Source organism: Oncorhynchus tshawytscha, linkage group LG31 (assembly GCF_018296145.1).
Source record: "Oncorhynchus tshawytscha isolate Ot180627B linkage group LG31, Otsh_v2.0, whole genome shotgun sequence".
Lineage (NCBI taxonomy): Eukaryota > Metazoa > Chordata > Actinopteri > Salmoniformes > Salmonidae > Oncorhynchus > Oncorhynchus tshawytscha.
The window spans coordinates 13,525,380-13,532,020 of NC_056459.1; positions in this window are offsets into that span (position 1 = coordinate 13,525,380).

The following is a 6,641-nucleotide window of genomic DNA, read 5'->3' on the forward strand; positions in this document are numbered from 1 at the left end:
ACAGGTGTGCCAAGCTTGTAGCATCATACCCAAGAAGACTTGAGGCTGTAATCACTGCCAAAGGTGATTCAACAAATTACTAGTTACGAGTAAAGGGTCTGAATATTTCTGTAATATATATTTTTTATAATCATTTTCTTTATTAAAAAATGTTTTGCTTTGTCATTATGCTTTGTCATTACTTTGTCAAAATGTGGAACAAGTCAAGGGGTTGGTCTACTTTCCGAAGGCACTGTAGGTAAAATTGCGCTTCCCTCGATGTATAATATCTCACCATCAATGAAAATATGATTATTCCCACTATTAATTTATAATACAGGGAATCTTGAAATATAAGCCAGCTACTATATACACTATGAAATTAAATGGTCTTCTTTGACTGTCTGTGTGTGATGAGCTAGCCTCATAACAGCTAGCGGCTAAAAACACAGTAACCATCTGAGAGAGAGGGGCTTTAAAGGGAAGGTTGTTGTATAGCTTGTTAGCTCTGTTAGAATGCTTAGCCCTTGTGAAGCAGCCAAGGGAAGCATGGCGAGAGAGGTGATTGGCTACTTGTTGTTGTGTTGTGGAAGGAACATGAATATCAGAGGCTGGTGGGAGGAGCAATAGGACTCATTGTAATGGCTGGAATGGAATTGTATCAGACACATCAAACATATGGAAACCACATGTTTGACTCCGTTCCATTGATTCCGTGCCAGCCGTTACAATGAGCCCGTCCTCCTATAGCTCCTCCGACCAGCCTCCTCTGATGGATATGAACATCAGGACATGTACAGGACCCCTCAGACCTCTGGTTCTGCTTTGAAATAAACATCATGATTCTAAAGCTGACGTTCAGAAGGGGCATCAAATACATGTTTCTTGGTATTTTGTTTCAAGGCTAGAAAATAATCTCTCATTTTAAAGGGCATAGTGCACAGTACAAATAAAGACCAGAGGCACTTTTTAACTGATTTTCAAGCAACCAAATCATCCAGACCATATCGGCTGAAAATATACATAGCTACTATGAATAGATCTAATGTTTCTAGAAGGTGATATTGAGGCATGTAATCCCCTGATGTCTCAGAGATGGAGAAGAATGGTATCTCCACACAACTGTCAAATCTCCAGCTATTTCTTACTGTACACAGTATGGTTCAGATAAAACATTTAATGCAACAACACCTAGTGTTATTCCCAGTTTCAATCAATCAATAAAATGTATTTATAAAGCCCTTCTTACATCAGCTGATGTCACAAAGTGCCCAGCCTAAAACCCCAAACAGCAAGCAATGCAGATGTAGAAGCACAGTGGCTAGGAAAAACTCCCTAGAAAGGCTGAAACCTAGGAAGAAACTTAGAGAGGAACCAAGCTATGAGGAATGACCAGTCCTCTTCTGGCGGTGCTGGGTGGAGATTATAACAGTACATGGCCAAGATGTTCAAGCATTCATACAGTGCCTTGCGAAAGTATTCGGCCCCCTTGAACTTTGCGACCTTTTGCCACATTTCAGGCTTCAAACATGAAGATATAAAACGGTATTTTTTTGTGAAGAATCAACAACAAGTGGGACACAATCATGAAGTGGAACGACATTTATTGGATATTTCAAACTTTTTTAACAAATCAAAAACTGAAAAATTGGGCGTGCAAAATTATTCAGCCCCTTTACTTTCAGTGCAGCAAACTCTCTCCAGAAGTTCAGTGAGGATCTCTGAATGATCCAATGTTGACCTAAATGACTAATGATGATAAATACAATCCACCTGTGTGTAATCAAGTCTCCGTATAAATGCACCTGCACTGTGATAGTCTCAAAGGTCCGTTAAAAGCGCAGAGAGCATCATGAAGAACAAGGAACACACCAGGCAGGTCCGAGATACTGTTGTGAAGAAGTTTAAAGCCGGGTTTGGATACAAAAAGATTTCCCAAGCTTTAAATATCCCAAGGAGCACTGTGCAAGCGATAATATTGAAATGGAAGGAGTATCAGACCACTGCAAATCTACCAAGACCTGGCCGTCCCTCTAAACTTTCAGCTCATACAAGGAGAAGACTGATCAGAGATGCAGCCAAGAGGCCCATGATCACTCTGGATGAACTGCAGAGATCTACAGCTGAGGTGGGAGACTCTGTCCATAGGACAACAATCAGTCGTATATTGCACAAATCTGGCCTTTATGGAAGAGTGGCAAGAAGAAAGCCATTTCCATAAAAGTAAAGATATCCAAACATAAAAGGTGCTCTGGTCAGTGTTGAACTTTTGTTTATGTTTGGCAAAAAGCAACACAGCTCATTAGTTTGGTGGGCCTGGTTTGGTCTTTTTCTTCAGCAGGGACAGGGAAGATGGTTAAAATTGATGGGAAGATGGATGGAGCCAAATACAGGACCATTCTGGAAGAAAACCTGATGGAGTCTGCAAAAGACCTGAGACTGGGACGGAGATTTGTCTTCCAACAAGACAATGATCCAAAACATAAAGCAAAATCTACAATGGAATGGTTCAAAAATAAACATATCCAGGTGTTAGAATGGCCAAGTCAAAGTCCAGACCTGAATCCAATCGAGAATCTGTGGAAAGAACTGAAAACTGCTGTTCACAAATGCTCTCCATCCAACCTCACTCAGCTCGAGCTGTTTTGCAAGGAGGAATGGGAAAAAATGTCAGTCTCTCGATGTGCAAAACTGATAGAGACATACCCCAAGCGACTTACAGCTGTAATCGCAGCAAAAGGTGGCGCTACAAAGTATTAACTTAAGGGGGCTGAATAATTTTGCGCGCCCAATTTTTCAGTTTTTGATTTGTTAAAAAATGTAGAAATATCCAATAAATGTCGTTCCACTTCATGATTGTGTCCCACTTGTTGTTGATTCTTCACAAAAAAATACAGTTTTATATCTTTATGTTTGAAGCCTGAAATGTGGCAAAAGGTCGCAAAGTTCAAGGGGGCTAAATACTTTCGCAAGGCACTGTAGATGACCAGCAGGGTCTTTCCAACTCTTCGTGAGCTCTGCTGGCATTATTTTATTTTAAAACTCCATTACACTGTAAATTCACATTGGTGGATTTATAAAGTCACATACGTAGGTGCATGGTGCCATAATGTACTCTCAGCAAAAACCGCTGAGTAGTTCCACTTTAATATTTCAAATAAGCAGCAGCCTAAACTCTATTGTGCCCGTGGACAAAAATACCCACGGCATTAACAACCGACCGCTATATGACTGGAGGAGTGGGTAATTGGCTGCTGAGGTCTGGGATTCTGAACCGTATGGCCCGTCACTACGGGTGACACAAGGGACAGAGTCACGGCTTGACAGACAAAGGGGGATATGTTATAAGCATGTGAGAGGGACATGATTGAGTTACAGAGTATTTATTCACTTTGACAGTAGCACCACTGGCACCCAATAGTTGTTCCTGAACTAGCACTTTAAAATGAGTGTTGAGAAGCGTACAAATTCAACATGGCACCTACCAGAATTATAAGGAAGGCACGCAGGCGTGCACACACACACACACACACACACACACACACACACACACACACACACACACACACACACACACACACACACACACACACACACACACACACACAGAGGAGGAGCTGTCTTGTCTTGTTGAACTGACCCAGTTATTACCAGCAGCATTAAACACATGATCAGATTTACACTGCAGCTATTGAAATACAAACACAAGCTATTTTCGGAACCTAAGACTGGAATGCGCTCAATAGCTTCAAAACCCTTATTTTTTAAAAGTTGGCTTTACTATGTCTGTAAACAAAACAACCAGAACAGCTAGCTATATCTCCAATGGCACCACCTCTACTGTTGACCAGGTCCCATAGAGGTGCCAGAGGGGATGGCGCCGGAGGTGATGGCTGCCGTTTTACAGGCTCCTAACCAATTGCTCTATTTTGTGTGTTTTTTCACATTGACCTAAAAGAGCTTCTGGATATCAGAACAGCGATTACTCACCTCAAACTGGACGAAGATTTTTTATTTAATGAGTCTGACGTGAAGGATATAATGTTGCTCCCAGACAAGGCCCAAATCCCTGTCATTCACATGAAGAAAAGAAGGAAATACAGAGGAGATCAGGGTGCCTTCGTCAATGAGTGGGTAACCCGTCTCTACCATCCGTTCTATTGGCCAACGTGCAATCACTGTAGAAATAACTGGATGAGCTCCGTTCGAGACTATCCTACCATCGGGACAGTAAAAACTGAAATATTTTATGTTTCTCTGAGTCGTGGCTGAACGACGACATGGATAATATTCAGCTGGGTTTTCCGTAAACCGGCAGGACAGAACAGCTACATCCGGTAACACGAGGTGTGGGGGTGTGTGTCTATTTGTCATTAACAGCTGGTGCGCAATGTCTAATATTAAGGGAGTCTCGAGGTATTGCCCACCTGAGGTAGAATACCTCATGATAAGCTGTAGACCACACTATTTATTTAAGAGAGTTTTCATCTATATTTTTTGTAGGTGTCTATTTACCCCCACAAACCGATGCTGGCACTAAGACTGCACACAACAAGCTGTATAAGACCATAAGCAAACAAGAACATGCTCATCCAGAAGTGGCGATCTAGTGGCCAGGGATTTTAATGCAGGCAAACTTAAATCTGTTTTACCTCATTTCTACCAGCATGTCACAAGTGCAACCAGAGGGGAAAAAAATCTAGACCACCTTTACCTTTACACAGAGATGCGTACAAAGCTCTCCCTCCATTTGGCAAATCTGACCATAATTATATCCTCCTGATTCCTGCTTACAAGCAAAAATTAAAGCAGGAAGTACCAGTGAGTCGTTCCATACGGAAGTGGTCAGATGACGTGGATGCTATGCTATAGGACTGTTTTGTTAGCACAGACTGGAATATGTTCCGGGATTCATCAAATGGCATTGAGGAGTTTAGCACCTCAGTCCCCGACTTCATCAACGACGTCATCCACACAGTTACCGTACGTACATATCCCAACCGGAAGCCATGGATTACAGGCAACATCCGCACTGAGCTGAAGGAAAGAGCTGTCACTTTCAAGGAGCGGGACACTAATCTGGACGCTTATAAGAGATCCTGCTATGCCGTTAGATGAACCATCAAACAGGCAAAGTGTCAATGCAGGACTAAGATTGAATCCTACTACACTGGCTCTGACACTCGTCGCATGTGGCAGGGCTTGCAAACTATTATGGACAACAAAGGGAAACCCAGCCACGAGCCGTCCAGTGACGCGGGCCTACCAGATGGGCTAAATACCTTTTATGCTTGCTTCGAGGCAAGCAACACTGAAGCATGCATGAGAGCACCAGCTGTTCCAGACTACCGTGTTATCACACTCTCCATAGCCGATGTGAACAAGACCTTTAAACAGGTCAACATTCACAAGGCCGCGGTGCCAGATGGATTACCAAGATGTGTACTCAGAACTTTCCCCGGACCAACTGGCAAGTGTCTTCACTGACATTTTCAACCTTTCCCTGACCGAGTCTGTAATGCCTACATGTTTCAAGCAGACCACCATAGTCCCTCTGCCCAATAAAGTGAAGGTAACCTGCCTAAATGACTACCGCCCTGTAGCTCTCACATTGGTAGCTATGAAGTGCTTTGAAAGGCTGGTCATGCCTCACATCAACACCATCATCCCAGAAACCCTGGACCCACTCCTATTCGCATACCGCCCCAACAGATCCACAGATGACGCAATCTCAATCGCACTCCACACTGCCCTTTCCCACTTGGACAAAAGGACACCTATGTGAGAATGCGGTCCATTGACTGCAGCTTAACTTTCAACACCATAGTTCCCACAAAGCTCATCACTAAGCTAAGGACCCTGGGACAAAGCACCTCCCTCTGCAACTTTATCCTGGACTTCCTGTCCACATCATCAACAAACTATCATGGACCAAACACATCAAGAAAATCGTGAAGAGAACATGACAACACCTTTTCCCCCTCAGGAGACTGAAAGGATTTGGCATGGGTCCCCGGATCCTCAAAAAGTTCTACAGCTGCACCATCGAAGGGCATCCTGACCGGTTGCATCCGACCGTAAGGCACTACAGAGGGTAGTGCGTACGGCCCAGTACAATACTTGGGCCAAAGACTCCAGTCGCCCAAGTCATAGACTGTCCTCTCTGCTACCACACGGCAAGCGGTACAGGGGTGCCATGTCTAGATCCAAAAGGCTCCTTAACAGCTTCTACCCCCAAACCATAAGACTGCTGAACAATTAATCAAAAGGCCACCTGGACTATTTACATTTACATCACTCCCCTTTGTTTTTACACTGCTGCTACTCGCTGTTTATTATCTATGCATAGTCACTTTACCCCTACCTACATGCACAAATGACCTCGACTAACTTGTATCCCCGCACATTGACTTGGTACCGGTACCCCTTGTATTTAGCCTCATTCTTGATATTTTATTGTTACTCTTTTTAACTTTAGTTTATTTAGTAAATATTTCTTAACTCTATTTTATTAAAACTGCATTGTTGGTCAAGGGTAACCTGTAACCTGTTGTATTTGGCACATGTGACAAATACAATTTGATTAGACTATATAGGGAATAGGGTTCCATTTGGGACACACAGACAGTCCCCTGGGAGGCAGCTGGAGGTTCACTCAGAAA